This window comes from Dendrobates tinctorius, unplaced genomic scaffold (assembly GCF_039654945.1).
Source record: "Dendrobates tinctorius isolate UK_male_01 unplaced genomic scaffold, ASM3965494v1 ptg000254l, whole genome shotgun sequence".
Lineage (NCBI taxonomy): Eukaryota > Metazoa > Chordata > Amphibia > Anura > Dendrobatidae > Dendrobates > Dendrobates tinctorius.
Window position 1 is genome coordinate 9,464,997 of NW_027361921.1, and position 24,035 is coordinate 9,489,031.

General features: G+C 44.6%; 1 protein-coding gene and 1 long non-coding RNA gene across 9 annotated transcripts in view; one reads left to right on the forward strand and one right to left on the reverse strand.

Annotated features, from left to right (window-relative positions):
• Window positions 1–24,035, reverse strand: part of TNRC18 (trinucleotide repeat containing 18) — a 753,175-nt gene that overhangs the window by 697,800 nt on the left and 31,340 nt on the right. For 6 of the 8 annotated variants that reach the window (XM_073558141.1, XM_073558137.1, XM_073558138.1 and 3 more), the window contains exon 1: window positions 9,665–9,868. The exons of 1 other annotated variant lie outside the window; for it this stretch is intronic. The gene's annotated coding sequence lies outside the window, so the exon portion shown is untranslated. Of the gene's footprint in view, window positions 1–9,664; window positions 9,870–24,035 lie in introns of those variants that run through there. One more of the 8 variants, XM_073558139.1, reaches the window with a different exon arrangement.
• Window positions 9,915–16,102, forward strand: LOC141067719 (uncharacterized). Its single transcript, XR_012226464.1, has 2 exons — window positions 9,915–10,081; window positions 13,465–16,102. It is a non-coding gene; the product is annotated as an uncharacterized lncRNA (long non-coding RNA).

The window sequence follows — 24,035 nt, forward strand, 5'->3', positions numbered from 1 at the left end:
ATGCAAACGCAAGACCATGCGTACGCCATGTTAAACATAGGTACGCATGATCGATGCGCACGATGCGCTGCGCAAAAAAACGCTAATGTGAAACCAGCCTTAGAGGACTAAGGATCTTGCTGCCACCCTCACAGTCTTTCCAGAGGCATCGGCTAAAAAGCCCATTGCCTTTTGGAGAAGGGGAAGGGAGTTTAGAATCTCTTCCCAGAGGTCCCCTGAGAGGGGTGCTCCTCTAACGTGCGAAGCCAGAGAGATAAGGCCCTGGCGACGCATGTAGAGGCTACATTTGCTTTGAACAAATTAGTAGAAGCTTCCCAAGACTTTTTAGGTGGCTTTCTATTACGATCCATAAGATCTTTCAAATGGGAAGAATCCTGGAAAGGGAGGGACGTTTTCTTGATCATTTTAGAGACCTGGACGTCTATCTTAAGGATCTCCCAAATAGAATTGTCGCCTTCGAGGGGAAAGCGATTCTTTAACTCAGAGGGTACGCTAAGTCCCTTCTCAGGGGACGCCCAATCATGGAATATAAGATTTTCAACATTTTCGTGAATCGGAAACCCTTTACCTCTGGGTTTCAGCCCCCCAAACATATCATCCTTAACTGAGAACTTGACCTCCTCCTCCTCAACCCCCATGATGTTTTTCACCATGGAGACCAGCTCTTCCATATCCTCAGAAGAGAGGTAGTATTTTTTCCTATCAGGTTTAGGGGTTGATGTGGAATCCTCATTCTCCCAAATATCCTCAGACCCTGAGGTACGAATTTCACCCGAGTCTGAGTCGGTTTCCGTAGGTGCCATTTTACTCTTTTTAGGGAGAGGGGGATGCGGCACCGCGGTCTGGGAAAAGGCTGCAATGGAGGTCTTTACCTCCTGCTTAATGAGTGTTTTGATACTGTCCAGGAAGGAGGGCTGTTTGGTACATAATATGTCCTGCGTACAAGGTGGAGCAGCTTCTTATAATCAGAGGGAAGCCTAGATCCACAAACACCACACTTGTGGCTGGGTTTATTCTTTGGGGCAGAGACCTTTTCTCGCTAAAGAGAGAGAGAAGGTATACTAAATGACCCATGCCACCAATGCCTGGACAGTAAGAGACCGGCCCGAATACTCACAGTAGGAGGGGCAACTCTGGGCTCCGCAGACGCAGCTGTCAAAGGTTTGTCCCCGTCCATAGTCAGCTCACCAGTCACGCAGACAGATACACTGCGCCTTACCTGGAGCTCCTGACCCGGATATAAAGGAGTCCTCCAGCGTTATATCCGGGTCAGGAGGAACCTTATGGAACGACCCTGGATGCGAATTGAAGCACCGGAGCCCTCTGATCCCCCCAGGCGCCTGGAACGCAAAGGACGAGAACCGGAAGTGCGCCGCAACGTCACTTCCGGTGCGCACGGGCCCCGGCACTCGGCAGCATGTGGGGGAGGAGCATGTCGAGGAGCTACGGGAGGACCCCGGCCGCACATCCCTGCCCCGCTTTACCCCCGAAGAGGCGCGGGAGGGGTGGAAAGAGGTCCTGAGTCACATGGCCCATGAAGATGGGAGCAGCCACCTGGAGGAGAGCCCCCGACCTCGGCTGCCCGGCGTGGAAAGGTATCTTAGGAGCTCCGATCGCCGGCACCATCTGTAATGACCTCATCATGCCCCAATGGGGGACAGGAAAAACACTGAAGTTAGCAGGAAGGGGAGGATTATTTAACCTCTTTGTGTTTCCTGTCCCCCATTAGGGCGGGGAGACATCCTCCCAAGGTAACTGTCGTGGAAGGTGACTGGAGAAATGCTGTTTTTTGTTCATTCTGCGTCCCAAAAATCAGAATAAAAAGCGATTAAAAAGTCACGTGCCCGAAAATGGTACCAATAAAAAAAAAAGTCAACTCGTCCCGCAAAAAATAAGACCTCACATGACTCAGTCAAAATACGGAAAAATTATAGCTCTCAAAATGTGGTGATGCAAAAACTATTTTTACAATAAAAAGCATCTTTTAGCGTGTGACAGCTGCCAAACATAAAAACCTGCAACAAATAGTAAAATCAAACCCCCCTTTATCACCCCCTTAGTTAGAGAAAAATAATAAAATTCAAAAAAAATATTTCCATTTTCTCATTAGGGTTAGGGCTGAGCTGAGATTAGGGTTAGGGGTGGAGTTAGAATTGGGGGTTTCCACTGTTTAGGCACATCAGGGGCTCTCCAAATGCAACATGGCGTCCTCTCTCAATTCCAGCCAATTCTGCGTTGAAAAAGTCAACCTGTGCTCCTTCCCTTCCAAGCTCTGCCATACGTCCAAACAGTGGTTTACTCCCACATATGGGGTATCCGCGTACTCAGGGCTAACTTTTGGGATCCAACTTCTCCTGTTATCTTTGGGAAAATAAAAAAATTGGGGAATAAAAGATCATGTTTGTGGAAAAAATATGATGTTTTTATTTTCACGCCCGGGTGTTATAAACTTGTGTTAAGCACTTGAGGGTTCAAAGTGCTCACCACACATCTAGATAAGTTCCTTGAGAGGTGTCTAGTTTCCAAAATAGGGTCACTTGTGGGGGGTTTCCACTGTTCAGGCACATCAGGGGCTCTCCAAACACGACATGGCGCCTGATCTCAAGTCCAGCCAATTTTGCGTCAAACGGTGCTTCATCCCTTCCGAGCTCTGCCATACACCCAAAACAGTGATTTACCCCCACATATGAAGTATCAGCGAACTCAGGATAAATTGCACAATAACTTTTGGGGTCCTGTTTCCCTTGGGAAAACAACTGGGGGTGAAAAGATCATTTTTGGGAAAAAATTTGTTTTAATTTTACGGCTGTACGTTATAAACTTATGTGAAGCCCATGGGAGTTCAAAGTTCTCACCACACATCTAGATAAGATCCTTGGAGGGGTCTAGTTTCCAAAATGGTGTCATTTGTGGAGGATTTCCACTGTTTAGGCACATCAGGGGCTCTCCAAATGTGATATGGTGTCAAGCCAATTCTGCGCTGAAAAAGTCAAACGGCGCTCATTCCCTTCAGAGCTCTGCCATGCGCCCAAACAGTGGATTACCCCCACATTTCAGATATCAGCGTACTCAGGACAAACTGCACAATAACTTTTGCAGTCCAAGTTCTCCTGTTACCCTTGGTAAAATTAAAAAAAAAAAATTGGACCTGAAGTAATTTTTTTGTGAAAAAAAGTTAAATGTTCATTTTTTTAAAAAACATTAAAAAAATTCCAGTGAAGCACCTGAAGGGTTAATTAACTTCTTGAATGTGGTTTTGAGTACCATCAGGGGTGCAGTTTTTAGAATGGTATCTTCTATCATATAGACCCATCAATGTGACTGTGTGTGATGTGGTCCCTTAAAAAAAAAAAAAAAAAAAAAAAAAAAGTGTTGTAAAAATGAGAAAAATAACTGGTCAACTTCCTTATAACTTCCTAACAAAAAAAAAAAATTTGGTTCCAAAATTGTGCTGATTTAAAGTAAACATGTGAGAAATGTTACTTACCGTATATACTCGCGTATAAGCCAAGATTTTCAGCCCATTTTTTGGGGCTGGAAGTCCCCCTCTCGGCTTATACGCGAGTCATAAACCAGGGGGTCGGCAGGGGAGGGGGAGCAGGGGTGTCCGATCATACTTACCCCCTCACAGGCGCGGTCACTGCAGCCCCCCCCCCCATTTCTCCTAGGTCTCAGGCTCCATCCTGCAGCGGTCACGTGGTGCGCATATTTATGACTAATGAGCGGTACCACGTGACCGCTGCAGGAAGGAGCCTAAGGTTGAGTGCAGACGTACTTTTTGGCCCTGCGGATTTTTCCGCGCAGAATGGAAGAAATCCGCAGGTCAAATGACCTGCATTTTTCCTGTGGATTTCTTCCATTTTTCATGCGGTTTTCCATCGCGGTTTTCCCCCTGCGGATTTGGTGACAGGGGAGATGGAAAACCGCACAAAAGAAGTAACAAGCTGCGGATTTTGTACCGCGGGAAAACCGCGCTGAAAAATCCGCAGCGTCTGCACAGCGTTTTTTTTTTTTTTACATTGATTTTAAGGCTACTGTACATCACAATGCGGATATGCAACGTTTCTGTGCGGTAAAATCCGCTGCGGAACCGCTGCAAATCTGCATCGTGTGCACACAGCCTAAGACCAGGAGAATGGGCTGCACAGAGACCGCGCCAGGAGGGGGTAAGTATATTCTATATTTACCAATCCCCGGTCCATCGCTGCGCGCTGCTGTCTTCCGTCCTCTGTCTGTGATGTTCAAGCAGAGGGCGCGATGACGTAGTCAGTGCGCGCCCTCTGCCTGAACGTCACTGACAGAGGGACCCGGCAGACACATGGGCATGCAGCAATGGACGGAGGATTGGTAAGCATCACCAGTGTCGGGGTCCTGAGCAAGCGGTGACCCCGGCACCTGGCCCCCCGCAACGGAAAGGCAAGCATTTCTTTTTTTTCTAGTTGCGGTGGAAGCAGCAGCATATGGGGGGTATACTATGGAGCACCTTATGGAGCAGCATATGGGGGGTACACTATGGAGCACCTTATGGAGCAGCATATGGGGGGGTATACTATGGCGCAGCATATGGGGGGTATACTATGGAGCACCTTATGGCGCAGCACATGGGGGCATAATCTATGGAGCAGCATATGGGGGCATATTATTCTATGGAACCTCTTATGGGGCCATTATTAACCTTTGTGCAGCATTATAAGGGGCGTATTTTGTATGGAGCATCTTATGGGGCATATTATTCTATGGAGCATTTTATGGGGCCATAACCTTTATGGAGCATATTCTATGGAGCATCTTATAGAGCCATTATTAACCTTTGTGCAGCATTATATGGGGCGCATTTTGTATGGAGCCCATCATGAACTGTATGAAGCATTATATGGGGCTCCTGATTCATATGGATATTCAAAAACATTTAACCTACTGATGTCTCAATTAATTTTACTTTTATTGATATCTATTTTTATTTTTGAAATTTACCAGTAGCTGCTGCATTTTCCACCCTAGGCTTATAACTCGGGTCAATAAGTTATCCCAGTTTTTTGTGGCAAAATTATGGTGGTCGGCTTATACGAGTATATACGGTAAGTTTTTTGTGTGCCATATCTCTGTAATTTAAGGGCATAAAAATTCAGTTTAAACATTGAGAAATTTAAAAAATTTTCGCCAAATTTCCATTTTTTTTTTTAACACACACACACACACACACACACACACACACACACACACACAAGTTATATGAATGAAATTTTACCACTAACAAAGTACAATATGTCACGAGAAAACAATGTCAGAACCACTGGGATCCATGGAACCATTCCAGAGTTATTACCTCATAAAGGGACAGTGGTCAGAACTGTGAAAATTGGCCAGGTCATTAACGTGCCAACCACCCTTGGGGGTAAAGGGGTTAAGTAAAGTTTAGAAAATTTTTTTCACCACTAAGATAAAAAAAAGAACCTAGACATGTTTGGGGTCTATGAACTCGTAATGACCTGGAGAATCATAATGGCAGGTCAGTTTTAGCATTTAGTGAACTTAGCAAATCAGCCAAACAAAAAAAAACACGTGAGATTTCACATTTTTTGCAATTTCACCGTTTTCAAGTACATGACATGCTAAAAACAATGATGTCTTTCAAAAGTACAAGTCGTCCCGCAAAAAATAAGCCCTCACATGACCATATTAGCGGAAAAATAAAAACATTATGCTCTGGGAAGAAGGGGAGCAAAATACAAAAACGCAAAACCGAAAAAAGCTCCAGTCATTAAGTGGTTAAGATAACAGCAAATAAATAAATTACATATGCGATCATCCTGCAGTGCAGCTGACAAATCAGGCACCTGCCTGCAGAAGGGGATTATGTATCCAAGCCCTTTCCACTTCCTGATGACTTCAACTCAAAAATATTTCCCGGATCCATACATTCTTCAACCAAGAATCTGCAAAAACCCTAGTCCATGCCCTCATCATCTCCCACCTTGACTACTGCATCCTCCTGCTCTGTGGCCTCCCCTCTAACACTCTCACACCGCTCCAATCTATTCTAAACTCTGCAGCCCGACTAATGCACCAGTCCCCCCACTATTCCCTGCTCTCCCCTCTGTCAATCCCTGCACTGGCTCCCCATTACCCAGAGACTCCAGTTCAAAACCCTAACCATAACATACAAAGCCACCCACAACCTGTGTCCTCCATACAACTGTGACCTTGTCTACTGGTACTTACCCACATGCAACCTCCGATCCTCACAAGATTTCCTTCTGTACTCCCCTCTTATCTACTCTTCCAACAATCGCATGCAAGATTTCTCCAGCTTTTCACTCCTACTCTGGAACTCCCTACTAATATCAGATTCTCGCCTACCATGGAAACCTTCAAAAAGAACTTTAAGACCTTTCCTCTTCCGACAAGTCTACAAACTGCAGTAACCACCGATCGTCCAAACCACTGCACGACCAGCTCTACCCTCACCTATTGTATCCTCACCCATCCATCCCTTGTAGAGTGTGAGCCTTCGCGGGCAGGGTCCTCTCTCCTCCTGTACCAGTCGTGACTTGTATTGTTTAAGATTACTGTACTTGTTTTTATTATGTATACCCCTCCTCACACGTAAAGCGCCATGGAATAAATGAGGGGGATCAGTGACCTGTCAGAAGCCATACTGGTGAACACCTAATCAGGGCACCACATGAAGACCCCCCACAGGCCACCTCGGAGCACGAGCATATCATTAACTGGAAACTGAAAATAAAAATTATACAATCACAAGATAGATTTCATCAACCCAGGTATCAATGTAATCTGTATAAAGGTGCCGATATGACACTGTCTGTAGGTTATTGTGCACAATCCTGCTGACAGGTTCCCTTCAAGCATCAAACAATGCATCTGGAGTTATGACATCATAGATAGATGAACGCAACTCTTATGGAATCAGACCACACACATTAGACCCCATTTCTTAAAATATAGGGTAAAAAAACAGGGAAGATTGAGGCTATGTGCCCACGTAGCGTTTTATTCCGGACACTAAAAACCGGACTCCTTCCCAGAAATCGCGCGTTTTTTTCCGCGTGATTTCACCGCGATTTTCGAGTGCGATATTCAAGCACTTTCCAAGCGATTTGAAGCATCGCTTGGAAAGTGATTGACAGGTTGGTCACACTCGTCAAACATAGTGTTTGACAAGTGTGACCAGGTTTTTACTATTGAGGCCGCCTATGCGGCATCAATAGTAAAAGATAGAATGTTAAAATGCTAAAAAAAAAAAATTTAAAAAATAAAAATCGGGGTATATTTACCTTCAGACGTCCCGCACTGCCATCCCGGGCCTCAGCTTTCCCAGCGATGCCTTGCGAGACCTGTGATGACGTAGTCTCGCGTTGCTATAGCGATCTCGCGAGATTGCTAGTGTCACGCGAGACTACGTCATCACAGGGCCTTGCCGCAAGGCATTACTGGGAACGCTGAGGCCGGGAATGCAGCGCATGACGCCAGAAGGTAAATATACCCAGATTTTTTATTTTTTATTTTTTTTTTTTACAGGGGTATGGTACCCAGGGCCTGGAGGACAGTCTCCTCTCCTCCACACCGTGGGTACCAACCGCACATGAGACGCTTAACTTCCCGCATGGTGGGCATAGCCACATGCGGGAAGTAAGCGATTCTCATGCATTCCTATGAGTGCGGAATCGCGGCAATTCTTTGCGATTCCGCACAAAAGAATGACCATGCTGCGATTTTTTCCGCGATGCGATTCCACCGTGGAAAAAAGCGCAGCATTAGCACAGCATGTGCGGAATGCCATAAGAATGCATGGGGGGGCGTTCTGTACACGATTTTTAAACGTTTTTTGCAGCGTTTTTGCACCGAAAATCGCGGCAAAAACGCTTAAAAATCGCTACGTGGGCACATAGCCTGAAAGTAAACATCTGGCTGGGTTCATAACATCCAATGAAATTGCAAATATTTATGCACAAGTAAACAAACAACTTTAAAAAAAAAAAAAAAGGGAATTAAAATCAGCCAACAATCACAGTGCAGAAGTGCTGCAATTCACAACAAGAAGTTCTGGCCCCAGAGTACACTATGGTACCTGTATATCCAGAATGGAGATTCCTTTCATTTCCTACTCTAGGCTTTGCCCCAGAACTCTGTAGACCACAGTGCTGACTGCTCAGGTGCACGACATTCATAATCTAAGATCTACCCGCTCCTTATATATCCATCCATCTAGGATCTATCTGCACATTACATATCTATCCGTCTAGGATCTACCTGCACATTATATATCCATCCACCTAGGATCTATCCACACATATTTAGCTTTCTATATCTATCCGTACATTATATATCTAGCCATCTAGAGCCCTCTGTACATTAAGTCTCTCCATACATTACACAGCTCTGGCAAAAATTAAGAGACCACTGCACAGTTTTATAAAAATCAGCTTCTCTACATGTCTGACAGCCATTCCAGGTGAATACTTCCGGGACATAGTAGTACTTCCAGCGCATGCACACTAATGCTTTTCAGCTTTATCCGCAGTTAGGCAAAGCATACCGCGCACGCGCGGGAGGCAATTTGAATGTGCATGCGCGACCTGTACGCGAACGTTATTCACGTAACGGAATGCGTACAACACGCCGAGGAGGGGTGGAGAGAGGGACCAGAACCAACGGCCATCGGACCGGACCAAGGATATTAACATACAGTGCGGCAGCATTATAAGATGTTTTTATGGGGGATTCATGGGCAGTCAGGGGGTTTCACAAGTAGTTGGGGAATGTATAGCTCACACTCTATTAGATTATATTTTTAGTTGATAGGCCAAAAAACTGGTGACAGATTCCCTTTAATGTGCTTCTGATTAGGTGATCACCTGAACCAAATCTTACTGGAAATTAGAAGATATGTCAGTAGTTTGTAGAATAAAAGAGCAATTTACATTTTACTCAAAAATATTCCTATAAAAAGAAAAAAAAAAAAAAAAAAAGACAAACTGAAAAAATGAAAAAATGTAGCAGTGGTCTCTTAGTTTTTGCCAGAGCTGTAGATCTAGCTCTCTCCGTACATTATATGTAAAGCCATCTAGATGTACCCGAACATTATATATCCAGCCACGTAGACCACTCCGTACATTAGAGATCATATACTGACTATAAACTGGACACCACACATCACTTCCACATTTCCTAGCGCTGAAAGCTGAGGCATTTGGTAACATGTGGAGCTGCTGCCGCCTCCCCTGCGCCACAGTCCACGCTCTGGTGTCCCATCCCCCACGGCCCCTTCTTGCCGATGTATTGGAAGCAGTGTGAGCCTGGAGAGCAATTGTTGACATCTCTCCCTGCCACAGCTCTCGTGACTCACAAGACCACTTGGCCCGCCCGCGACCCTGAAGGGGAGCGAGGTCCCGCCACTAAACACGTCATGCGGGTGTGAAAACCCCACGACCTGCAGAAGTGACACAAGAGCCTGCCGGGGACGGAGGACGAGGGCCGCCTCCAGAGAACACACCAGGAAACCACCGCACTGGGAACTGTGACACCAGCAAACAGCACTGCATGGGAGGAGAGCGGGGAAAATGGCTGCACTCCGGAGCTGGGGCCTCAGGAGCTCCAGCAGCACCCGCACAGCACGGGGGGCACACGGGCGCACGGTTACCTCAGAGGATTCCTGCGGGGTCTCTCCTCACACACCGGTCATTCCCGAGGGAGCACAGCACCTACCGGCTGGCACCGCGCCCGTATAGTGCGCACTGACGGCCGCCCGTCACATTGTCATGTACCGTCCGCGGTGTGTGAGCCAATGCTCAAAGCTGGAGAGGACGCATTCTACACCCCGACACCCAAGGCCCTGACGAGACCGACTAGAACTGAAGCGAGCATTGTGTGCAGCACCCAGCCCCCTGACACACAGCCCCCGCCCACAGCCACGGGCTTCCGCTGATTGGTCAGGGCCGCCGCCCATCACCTCTGTGTAAACACTTTGGCTGGCAGCCATTTACATGAAGGCAATGTGGAGTAGGAGCTGCTTCAGTTTCAAGGATCCCCGAAAATGACTGAATGGCTCAATCTGGTGGTGAGAATTTCTGGGGGAGGTTTCCAGGCTTCCCCGGGACGGACAAACCTTGGAGATAAAATGCCGTTCTCACTGGGCCGGATTGTGGTAGAGGAGTGCGCAGATCGCATCTGTGGGAAGAGCTTCACCAATGCACACTGCTCAGCCTTTATACTGGGGAGATGGCGCGCTGCAGGGTTTTCTTCCACATATGTTTCATTATTAGTATAGATTTTTATAGCGCCATTTATTCCATGATGCTAAAAGGGGCGAATATAGACGAGTACAATAAGGAATGTAGACGAGTACAATAAGGCCATGTGCACACGCTGCGGATTGGGCTGCCGATGTTACCTGCGGTTTTCCCCTGCGGTTTATCATCCCTACAATGGAGGAGATGGCAAACTGCAGCAGAAACAATTGACATGTCAATTCTTTCTGCAGATTGAAAACCACAGCTTTTCCGCAGTTAAAAATCCGCAGCATGTGCACAGCAGATTGTAAGTCCCATAGGATAACATGCTACTGTACACTGTCTGCAGAACTGCTGCAGATCCGCACGGGAGAAGTCTTGTATGCGGTTGTGGGAAGAAGAGATAAGAGGGGAGTAGAGAAGGAGATCTTGAGATGATAGAAGGTTGCGTGAGGGTAGGTACCAGGAGAATATGTCACATGTATGGAGGAGACAGGTTGTGGATGGCTTTGTATGTCATGGTTAGGGTTTTGAACTGGAGCCTCTGGACAATAGGAAGCCAAAGAAGGGCCTAGCAGAGAGGAAAGGCTGGTGAATAACAGAAAGACAGGTGGATTAGTCGGGCAGCAGCGTGTAGGATGGATTAGAGTGGTGCAAGAGTGCTGGAGGGGAGGCCAAAGAGTAGGTGGTTGCAGTAGTTGAGGCAGGAGATGATGAGGGCGTGCTCGAGTGTTTTTGTGGTTTCATGGTCAAGGAATGTACGGATCCGGGAAATATTTTTGAGTTTGAGACAGCAGGAGGAGGCAAGGGCTTGAATATGTGGCTTGAAAGAGAGGGCAGAGTCGAGGATCACCCCCAGGCACCGAGCATGCGGGACTGGGGAAAGTGAGCAGCCATTGACATTGATGGATAGGTCTAGTGGAGGGGTAGAGTGAGATGGGGTAAATATGATGAATTCTGTTTAGTCCATGTTCAGTTTGAGAAAGCAAGCAAAGATGAAATAGCATACAGACATTGTTGGATTTTGGCCAGTAAGGAGGTGATGTCGGGTCCAGATAGCTAGATCTGCCTGTCGTCGGCGTAGAGATGACACTGAAAACCGTGGGATTCTATGAGTTGTCCCAGGCCAAAGGTGTAGATGGAGAAAAGTAGTGGTCCTAGAACTGAGCCTTGGGGAACACAGACGGGGCAAGGTGAGGAGGTGATGTGGGAGAGGGAGACACTGAATGTCCAGTCTGTTAGATATGACAAGATCCAGGATAGGGACAATTCTGTGCTGCCAAGAGATGAGAGAATCTGTTGCAGGAGGGAATGTTCCACAGTGTCAAAGGCAGAAGACAGGAGAAGGAGGACAGAGTAGAGTCACTTGCTCTTGGTGGTTAGTAGGCCGTTGGTGACTTTAGTAAGGGCAGTTTCAGTTGAGTGATGCGGTCAGAAGCACATATCGGGCAATCGCTAGACACTGAGGATGGGTCGAGGGAGGTCTTTTTGAGGATGGGTGTGTTCGGGGCATGTTTGAAGGATGAGGGGAATACACCATTTGTAAGTGAGAGGTTGAAGAGGTGTGTTAGAGTTGGGATGAAGACTGACGAGGTTAGGGATGAGGTGGGATGGGAGCGGGTCAAGTGTGAAAGTTGTGAGGTGTGATCTGTACAGGAGGGTGGAGAGCTGATTTTCTGTCATGGTGGAAAAGTTGGTTTTGGAGGAACAGGGCTGAGCAGTTAAGAGGAGGGTCATTGGGGGCTGCTGGACAAAGCTTTCTCTGATCGTATCAATTTTCTGCTTAAAGAAAGAGGCAAAGTCTTCAGCAGTGATGAGAAGAGAGGGAGGAGGTGCTGGGGAATGGAGTAGAGAAATGAAAGTGTTGAAAAGCTGTTTAGAGTTGTGAGACGGAGGATATGAGAGATGAGAAATAAGTTTGTTCTGCGGCAGTGAGCGTGGACTTGAAGCTGGTTTTAGAGGTCAGCTGAGAAAATACAAGGTGGTGGGGCCATCACACTGCGTGGGGGGCTGTGGTGGGGCCTTTACACTGCGTGGAGGGCTGCAGTGGGGCCTTCACACTGCATGGGGGCTGTAGTGGGACCTTCACACTATCTGGAGGGCTGTAATGGGGCCATCACACTGCCTGGAGGGCTGTGGTGGAGCCTTCACACTGCATGAGGGGCTGTGGTGGAGCTATCACACTACCTGAAGGGCTGTGGTGGAGCCATCACAGTGCCTGGAGGGATGTGGTGGGGCCATCACACTGCCTGGAGGGCTGTGGTGGGGCCCATCATTCTTTGAGGGACTGTGGAAACCAGCATGCTGTGTGGGGGTTAATGGTGACTATCCATGTATGGTGGGGACTATTATACTGTATTGAGGCTGTAAGGAACAATCATACTAAGTTAAATGTCGCGTCACACATAGCGACGCTACAACGATCCCAACAACGATACGACATGACAGGGATTGTTGCTGCATCGCTATGTGGTCGCTATTGGGATGTCAAACAGTCCAATCTACCCAACGACGGCGCAACGATCTGGCGTGCCATAGCGACCTTTGTAGCGATGTCGGTGGTCGTTGGGACCCTGTCACATAGCATGTTCCCTTGACGATTTACACCTCGATGAGGGATGTACTGTGTGATGCTGTATTTACACAGGCGGGGATTGCGTTCCCTTTTTCACGCCCTCTCAGCTCTGATTGGTGGTCGCTACTGCGTCCTGATTGGCGGCCTTGCATTTAAAAGAAGGTGACATACTAGTGCTTCATTTCATTGTTAATGAGTCTTTTGGCTAGCAGAACCTAGTAGCGATCACCGGTGTCCTATTTGCGTTCACTGGCTGTCCAAATAGCGTTCACGGGCTGTGATTCCAGATTAATTTACCCAGACGCCTACTCATTGTTGACGGTATGTATCTTTGGGGTCTATTTTGGTCTACTTGAGGGAGGGCTTTGGTTTATTCGCCTTTTGTATGGTCAGCCATTTTAGTTGGTGGACACATAACTGGCACGCCCATATGCAATTGTATGGTCAGCCATCTTGGTCTACTGCCATGCCCGGTACTACAATGGTATGCAATTGTATGGTCAGCCATTTTAGTTTGAGAAAGAACGTTACAGCCACGCCCGGTAAATAGGATGGTATGCAATTTAGCATCACACGTACCTTGTTGTGATTTTTTTTTTCTAACTTTTAATAATATTTCAACTTTATTTTTGGCAGTTTGCTCCATCATGAACAAGGCCTTGTTGGCTGAGGAAGCTCACCGTCGTGATCAAGCCCAGACCCTGGAGAGGAGTTCCAAAAGAAAACGTTGCATGTGGACCAGAGAATGGCTGCAGAGGAGGTCCGAATTGTCGCACATGCAGCTAGTCAGAGAGTTGCAGGACAAAAATCCACACGATTTCCTGAACTACCTGCGGATGTCTGAGGAATCGTTTATCTATTTACTGGAGCTAATTACTCCACTTATTGAAAGGAGGGATACAAAAATGCGTGCTGCCATCCCCGTAGATGAAAGATTGGCAGTCACTCTGAGATTCCTGGCCACTGGGCGCCTACTTCAGGACCTGCATTTCTCACCCGCTATTTCAAGGCCCCTCCTCAATGTTCTTATTCCGGAGACATGCAGAGCGATTTTCCAGTGTCTACGCAGCTTTATGGATTTTCCAAAAACGGACGAGGATTGGAAACAGATTGCCTCCAATTTTAAGGAACTTTGGCAGGTTTCCTAATTGTGGTGGTGCTTTGGACGGCAAACATGTCCGCATCACCCAACCGCCCAACAGCGGGTCATACTTCTTCAATTACAAGGGCTATTTTAGTATCATCCTAATGGCCCTTGTAAACGCCAAGTATGAATTTATTTATGTGGACGTCGGCATGAACAGAAGGGTTTCCGATGGGGGAGTTTTGGAGCATACCCATTTTGGAGAACGTTTATTTGGCTCTGACTTTCAGTTGCCTCCAAACTCCGACACCCAAGGAAACATGAACTTTGTTTTTGTCGGCGACGAGGCATTCCCGCTTCATCCACATTTGCTTAAACCGTTCCCCCAAAAAACTCAACGGCAGAAAGACGTATTTTCAATTACCGCTTGTCAAGGGCACGTTGAGTGGTTGAAAATGCCTTTGGGATCATGGCCAATCGGTTCCGTGTATTGCACACGCCAATTAACATGAAACTGGATTCAATTGACTCTGTGGTGATGGCGTGCTGTGTGCTCCATAACTTTCTCTGTCGGCGAGATTCCAGTTTGTACTCTCTGCCCGGGTTCATGGACTCAGTGGACGCAACAAATGGCGAAGTTCAGCTGGGGGAATGGCGTTTGACCGCTCCCGCAATAGCAGGCCTTCGACCTTTAGGACCCGGCAGATACACCCAGGATGCCAAGACCTGCCGTGAACAGTATTGCCATTATTTCAATGGTCCTGGCGCTGTTGCTTGGCAGCATCAGCAGTAATTTTTTTTTCTTTTACTGTGTTTAAAAATTATGTTACTTTGTTGTTTAATAAATGTTATAATAATTTTTTTTTTAATTCAAAAAAAAAATTTTGGTGTTTTTATTTCTTTACAAAACATGAAGGTACATACTAATCCATCTACACACATTGAGACACACAACCATAAATGTGTCTTTACCTAATAATACACATACTACACAATCACAAACTGAAGCACACACACATTCTGTACACAATATTAATATATGCCTATGTGAAAAGTGGTTTGGTTTCGGGACGCAAAAGCGCCCCCGTCGGACCGTGACTGTATAGGGAAAACCTTTGGAGGATGCTATAGCGTCCGAGAAGCCGCCGCATGTCAATAATAAATGTGGGTGGAGCTGTAACGTCATGGGCGTGTGTTATGACCTTACTGCGGCCTAGCAATTTTGATCATGGCCACTAGGCGGCGTTCTAGTCACTGGGGTGATGCAGAGGTGCGGTATCTCATCAGGGAGGTGGATGAGCAAGATTATGCCTGCACCCAGCCAAATCAACACCCTGTCCTCCTTAAGCAGGCAGTACTGCGGAGGATTAGGTGGGGCTTGGCCAGGCAATTTGGTGTGGATCCGTCCACCAAGCAGATAAGAAAGAAGCTGGCAGATCTGCGATACCGGTCAAGCAGCCGCATCGCCAGTGTCCGTGCCCTGATGGTCTCCCATCGTGGTGAGTGCACATAGTACAGAAACACAAACCCCAGTATAGTCCGTGAAAAGTCCCACCCAGGACCTGCACAGACCCACATAGTACCTGCACAGACACATGGACCCCAGTATAGTCCTTGAAAAGTCCTACCCAGGACCTGCACAGACCCACATAGAACCTGCACAGACAACCGAACCCCTGTATAGTCCCTGAAAAGTCCCACCCGGGACCTGCACAGACCCGCATAGTACCAGTGCTATTGATAATTGTGTTTTTGTCCTCCAGATACTGAGAGCCAAGTTGGCACAGAAGAAGAAGAGCCGGAGCCATTGCCAGACACACCGGAAAACGAAGAAGAGGATCCGGGTGGAACATAAGCCCCTCATCCTCTGAAGAATCGGAGGGTACGAGAAACCGTAAGAGTTTATTAAACTAAAAAGTAACCAATAATATGTAGCATGTTTAGAATTGTAAAGTTTTACCATTTCACACCATAGGAATGCCAACACCTGAAGAGCTCCTGGAGTCACTCAGGAGAGTGACCCAAGTTGCTGAGGACCACAAACAGCTACTGTTAAGGGCGGCGGCGGCGCAACCACGGGGCGGAAGATGCTAATTTTTTTTTATTTCTGTTTTGTTGTGTTAGTTCTTGTTTTATTTTCTACATGGTCTTAAGTTGCCGAAACCCAGGCTATAAAATGTTTCATATCAACTGTTGTTGCGTTTTTTCTTAAAAAAGAAAAAAAAAAACCTCGCTCACAAGAATTATAGCTTCTCAATCCTATTTAGGTTCCACTTTAATACCCAAAATAGTTAGTATTTTTATCAAAATAGGCAAAGTAAAATGAAGAATGCAGTCAATTAAAGTGCAAACACAGTAAAAGTTTATTAAAATACAACAAACAATAAATAAAAAAAGGTTTTAGTTATATAGTATACTAGCTGAAGAGCCCGGCGCTGCCCGGCCATAGTAACTAACTGTGGTTAGTTATAGCAAATTATAATTATCCTCCATCCCATAGTCCCGTGCCCATATACCCATCATACATATCCACGATCCCATAGGCCCGTGCCCATATACCCATCATACATATTCGTCATCCCATAGTCCTGTGCCCATATACCCATCATACATATCCGCCATCTCATAGTCCCGTGCCCATATACCCATCATACATATCCTCCATCCCATAGTCCTGTGCCCATATACCCATCACACATCCTTCATCTCATAGTCCCGTGCCCATATACCCATCATACATATCCTCCATCCCATAGTCCTGTGCCCATATACCCATCATACATATCCGCCATCTCATAGTCCCGTGCCCATATACCTGTCATACATATCCTCCATCCCATAGTCCAGTGCCCATATACCCATCACACATCCTCCATCCCATAGTCCCGTGCCCATATACCCATCATACATATCCTCCATCTCATAGTCCAGTGCCCATATACCCATCACACATCCTCCATCCCATAGTCAACCATTATGACATCATAATCAGGGGCGGGGCTTGATAAGCACACACTTTTTCCCCAGTATGTAGATAGGGGCAAAATTGTTTGTTGAATTGGAACGCGCGGGGTTAAAATTTTGCCTCACAACATAGCTTAGGACGCTCTCGGGGTCCAGACGTGTGACTGTGCCAAATTTTGTGGCTGTAGCTGCGACGGTGCGGATGCCTATCCCGGACATACATACACACTTACATATATACATACATACACACTTTGAGCTTTATGTATTAGATGTCTTGGTTAAAGGCAGTGTCTATCAACCTATGGTATTCTTCAAAATGTTTTTGGAAGGATCAGCATCTAATTTTGTGTAGTATTTTGCATCCGATAGTATACTATATGCTTCCTCCAAATAGTCATCTCGGTCCTGAATGACAATACCCCCTCCTTTATCTGCCTCTCTAATTACAATTTTATCATTGTCCTTTTAGTTTGCTTAAGGCTTCTTTTTCTTCCTTTGAAGTGTTAGTTTTTGGAAAGGGTCCTTTATGCCTTATTAGTCCATTTCTTATTAAGCTTGTATTTTCTGTTGTCCCTTTTTGTATAGTTTTACCCCCAGTCTTATTTAATCCCTGAAATTCCTCGGATACTAAAGCATAAAAAGTATCCAAATGGTTACCTCGATGGTGGGTGGGGTTAAAAGTGGATTTGGGACAGACATTTTTATGTATACTTTTGCTAAGTTATATGGTATCCGCTTTTACTTCATCCTTGTCTTTGCACCCTGCTGTTCGATCCATAATAGCAAAATGTCTAATAAGTGTTAATTTGCGGACATATTTATTTAGATCTAGAAATAAGTCAAAAGGCCTGGGGCTCCCTGTGTAGGACAGAAACCCAGACCTTTAGATAAAATTGCTTCTTCAGCCTTAGAAAGTTGATATTTTGATAAATTGAATAATTTTATTGTGCTGTTTCCTATATTCTGTTCAGTAATATTCTTTTTTATATCCCTCCCTCTTTTGGAAACACCATAGTTTTTTCTTTTCTCCCTCCTATAGAACCTCTGGTCCTCCTTTTCTTTTTGAGGCTGACAACAGTGTTGGGGGAAAATACTTTGTAATCAGATTCGTCTTTTGTATCTGTATTGGGGATGCTACCGACGAGCCGGTCTGCAGACTGGGTAAAATTACCTCCATGGGTGGTAGTGTTGTACTCGGTACAATCTCTAAAAAAGATATATTGCAATTTGCTGGAGAAGGAGATGGTGGTTGCACTACTGTGGTGTAAAGATTAGGTGATTCAGTGGTGTCATGTACTGTGAAAATACTAGGACACAGTTCAGATATATGATTCTGAGCTCGTATTGTTTCCTGTAGTTTTGTATTAGACTCTACTGGATTGGGGGGAAAAAGGAGAACTGTGAATTGTTAACACTTATTAGACATTTTGCTATTATGGATCGAACAGCAGGGTGCAAAGACAAGGATGGAGTAAAAGCGGATACCATACAACTCAGCAAAAGTATACATAAAAATGTCTGTCCCAAATCCACTTTTAACCCCACCCACCATCGAGGTAGCCATTTGGATACTTTTTATGCTTTAGTATCCGAGGAATTTCGGGGATTAAATACAATACAAATACAAAAAGGGAAAACAGAAAATACAAGCTTAATAAGAAATGGACTAATAAGGCATAAAGGACTCTTTAAAAAAACTAACATTTCAAAGGAAGAAAAAGAAGCCTTAAGCAAACTAAAGGACAATGATAAAATTGTAATTAGAGAGGCAGATAAAGGAGGGGGTATTGTCATTCAGGACCGAGATGACTATTTGGAGGAAGCATATAGTATACTATCGGATGCAAAATACTACACAAAATTAGATGCTGATCCTTCCAAGAAACATATTGAAGAATACCATAGGTTGATAGACACTGCCTTTAACCAAAACATCTAATATATAAAGCTCAATGTGTGTATGTATGTGTGTATGTTCAGGATTGGCATCTGCACCGTCGTAGCTACAGCCACAAAATTTTGCAAAGTCACACGTCTGGACTCCGAGAGCGTCATAGGCTATGTTGTGAGGTGAAATTTTAACCCCGCGCATTCCAATTCACTAAACAATTTTGCCCCTATCTACATAATGGGGAAAAAGTGAAAGGAAAAGTGTTGGAGGCAAATTGACAGCTGCCAGATGTGAACAAAGGGGACTTAAAGAATGAGAGCAATGGCGCCAAAGAGTATATACCGTACAGTTGCTAAGGTGGGGCCCTGACATGGGATACTCACCACACACGGGGATATGAACACACACAAAATGCGCCACACACTACCACGTGCTTCAACACATATACCACCCTCAGCACACATTTCACCACACATACACCAACCTCGCCACATAAAAGTCGAAACACAAAAGTCGCCTCTCAAAACTCGCCACGCTGTCCCAGAGCTGTTTAAAAGATGAAAAATGAGCTGTGATTGGTTGCTATCAGCAACAGTTTTCATTGTGGTAACTGAGGCCTATTATTCTTATCATTTCTACGCTGTTATCGTCCTTCTGTAAAGCTGGAAATAGCACAATTTATTACCATGCCAACACAGACCACCCTCTGACACAGACTGCAGGGGGAGCCCAGTATCACACAGGATAGGATTTGATACAGGGTTCAGCAGTCAGTATCACACAGGATATGATTAGATACACAGCTCAGCAGTCAGTATCACAGGATAGGATTAGATACGCAGCTCAGCACACAGTGTCACCCAGAATAGTATTAGATACACGGCTCAGCAGTCAGTATCACACAGGATAGGATTACATGCACGGTTTTTATGTGCAATATAATCATTAGAATTTGTTATAACTAACCACAGTTGGTTACTATGCCCAGGCAACGCCGGGCTCTTCAGCTAGTTCTAAATAAAAGGGAAAAACATTTCCTAACAAAAATCTGAATACAGCCCTCTTTTATCACCTTCCCAAGGTGCATAAAAATCCTGTGAAACCTCCCGGAAGACTGATCATTTCGGGTATCGGATCATTAACCAGCCAGCTGTCGCATTACATCGACTTGTACTTACAGGATCTACTCAGAAAATTACCTTCTTTTCTCCTAGACTCCAGTCAATTAATAAAAGAATGTGAAAATTTCGTTTGGGAAGAAAAGTACTTGTTTATAACTTTAGATGTACACACCCTTTACTCCAATATTGATCATATATTGGGAATTAATTCAGTTTCACATTACTTGTATGGGATAGTAGATATGCCAGAACAACAGAGACAATTTTTAATAAGGGGTTTAAAATTCATATTGGAACATAACCTTTTTACCTTTCAGGGGCAATTGTATATACAGCGGCTTGGCGCCGCGATGGGGACTCGGGTAGCCCCAAGTTTCACAAATCTTTTTGTGGGGTGCTTCGAGTCCTCATCGCCCCTGTGTCAGCAACCTTACTGTAACAACATAATATATTATCGTCGTTTTATTGATGATTTAATTGCATTTCGGAAAGGCACTGATGTTGAACCTCAAGAATTCATTGTGGCATTAAACAAGAATGACTGGGGTATTACTTTTTCTGCAGAGAATAAGGAAAAAATAAATTTTCTTGATCTAGAAATATCCCATAAAAATAAAAAAATTTGCACTAAACCATATTTCAAGAAAACTGACACAAATGGTTTCCTCGATTATCGAAGTGCACACCATCAAAAATGGAAACAAAACATTCCTTATAGCCAATTTCGCCGAATTAGGAGAAACAATACAAATAAGGAAGATTATGTGGAACAATCGAAAATTCTCATTGATAGGTTTACGGATAAGAAATATCCAAAACGATTAATCATGGCAGCATACAGAACTAATCTAGAAAGAACTCAGCAGGAGTTTATCTAGAGAGAACAATAACAACAAGAAAGTGGAAGAGGGGATAACTAAAGGAGGAGGAGAAAAACCTGAGCAGATAATTAATGTAAACAAAAATAGGAATAAGGAAAGAAAAAAAGATGGGTGGCAGTACAATTTTAGTACCGCTTTTAATCGTAGTAATACAGAGATAAGAAATATTCTAAATAAATATTGGTACTTGTTGAAAAAGGATACATTTTTTAAAAAACTTTTACCAGTTAGACCCAATATTACCTTTCGTAGGGGCCAAACGGTGAAGGGTATAATTGCCCCTAGCAATCTCAGAATGACCAAAGATGAGGAACGGGAATGTATAAAGAAAAAAGAAAAAATTAGGATAAATAAAATGGATGCTTTCAAACAGGGTATCTATCGATGTGGTTCCCAAAAATGTTGTACCTGTGAAATTATCAGTCATATGACTCAATGCATTACATCGTATAGTACGGGTGAAACCAAAACAATCACGCAAAAATTAACATGTGATAGTGATTTTGTGATATCTTATCACCTGTGCCTGTGGCCTGCAATATGTGGGTCGGACCACTCAGTCCCTATGATCCCGTATGAATGGCCACAGACACAATACTAAAAATGTTTTTTTAACCCCTTAAGCCCCAAGGGTGGCTTGCACGTTAATGACCGGGCCATTTTTTACAATTCTGACCACTGTCCCTTTATGAGGTAATGACTCTGAAATGCTTCCATGGATCCCGGTGATTCTGACATTGTTTTCTCATGACATATTGTACTTCATGTTAGTGGTAAAATTTCATTCAAATAACTTGCGTTTATTTGTGAAAAAAACGGAAATTTGGTGAAAATTTTGAAAATTTCGCAATTTTCCAACTTTGAATTTTTATGCCCTTAAATCACAGAGATACGGCACGCAAAAAACTTGATAAGTAACATTTCCCACGTTTACATCACCACAATTTTGGAACCAAAATTTTTTTTTGTTAGGAAGTTATAAGGGTTAAAAATTGACCAGCGATTTCTCATTTTTGCAACACCATTTTATTTTTACGGACCACATCACATTTGAAACCACTTTGAGGGGTCTATATGATAGAATGGTGTCACTTTTGGGTATTTTCTAAAAACTGCACCCCTAAAGGTGCTCAAAACCACATTCAAAAAGTTTATTAACCCTTTAGGTGCGTCACAGGAATTTTTTTAATATTTAAAAAAAATGAACATTTAACTTTTTTTCACAAAAAAAATACTTCAGGATCAATTTTTTTTATTTTACCAAGGGTAACAGGAGAAATTGGACAGCAAAATTTATTGTTCAATTTGTCCTGAGTACGCTGATACCTGATATGTGGGGGGTGGAACCACTGTTTCGGCGCATGGCTGAGCTCAGAAGGGAAGGAGCGCCGTTTGACTTTTTCAATGCAAAATTGGCTGCAATTAAGATCGGACGCCATTTCACGTTTGGAGAGCCCCTGATCTACCTAAACAGTGGAAACCCCCCAAAAGTGAACCCAATTTGGAAACTAGACCCCCCAAGGAACTTATCTAGATATGTGGTGAGAACATTGAACCCACAAGGGCTTCACAGAAGTTTATAACGTATAGCGGTACAATTAAAAAATCATATTTTTTCTACAAAAATTATCTTTTCAGCCCCAATTTTTATTTTCCCAAGGGTAACAGGACCTTAAAAGTTATTGTGCAATTTGTCCTGAGTACGCTGATACCCCACATGTGGGGGTAAACTACTATTTGGGCGCATGGCAGAGCTCGGAAGGGAAGCAGCGCCATTTGACTTTTTGGCTGGAATTGAGATCGGACACCATGTCGCGATTGGAAAACCCCTGATGTACCAAAACAGTGGAAACCCCCCACAAATGACACCATTTTGGAAACTAGACCCCCCAAGGAACTTATCTAGATGTGTGGTGAGAACTTTGAACCCCCAAGGGCTTCACAGAAGTTTATAACATACAGCCGTACAATTAAAAAGTCATATTTTTTCCACAAAAATGATCTTTTCACCCTCAATTCTATTTTTTCAAGGGTAACAGGACCCTAAAAGTTATTGCGCAATTTGTCCTGAGTACGCTGATACCCCATATGTGGGGGTAGACCACTATTTGGGCGCATGGCAGAGCTCGGAAGGGAAGCAGCGCCATTTGACGTTTTTGGCTGGAATTGAGATCGGACACCATGTCGCGATTGGAAAACCCTTGATGTACCAAAACAGTGGAAACCCCCCACAAATGACACCATTTTGGAAACTAAACCCCCCAAGGAACTTATCTAGATATGTGGTGAGAACTTTGAACCCACAAGGGCTTCACAGAAGTTTATAACGTACAGCGGTACAATTAAAAAATAATATTTCCACAAAAATGATCTTTTCACCCTCAATTTTTATTTTCCCAAGGGTAACAGGACCCTAAAAGTTATTGTGCAATTTGTCCTGAGTACGCTGATACCCCACATGTGGGGGTAAACTACTATTTGGGCGCATGGCAGAGCTCGGAAGGGAAGCAGCGCCATTTGACTTTTTGGCTGGAATTGAGATCGGACACCATGTCGCGATTGGAAAACCCCTGATGTACCAAAACAGTGGAAACCCCCCACAAATGACACCATTTTGGAAACTAGACCCCCCCAAGGAACTTATCTAGATGTGTGGTGAGAACTTTACACCCCCAAGGGCTTCACAGAAGTTTATAACATACCGTACAATTAAAAAGTCATATTTTTTCCACAAAAATGATCTTTCCACCCTCAATTCTTATTTTTCCAAGGGTAACAGGACCCTAAAAGTTATTGTGCAATTTGTCCTGAGTATGCTGATACCCCATATGTGGGGGTAGACCACTATTTGGGGGCATGGCAGAGCTCGGAAGGGAAGCAGCGCCATTTGACGTTTTTGGCTGGAATTGAGATCGGACACCATGTCGCGTTTGGAGAGCCCCTGATGTACCAAAACAGTGGAAACCCCCACAAATGACAACATTTTGGAAACTAAACCCCCCCAAGGAACTTATCTAGATGTGTGGTGAGCACTTTGACCCCTCCAGTGTGTCACAGAAGTTTATAACACCCGGGCGTGAAAATAAAAAAAACATATTTTTTCCACAAACATGATCTTTTAGTCACCAATTTTTTTATTTTCCCAAGGGTACCAGGAGAAACTGGACCCCAAAAGTTGTTGTCCAATTTGTCCTGAATACGCTGATACCCCATATGTGGGAGAAAACTACTGTATGGGCACACGTCGGGGCTCGGAAGGGAAG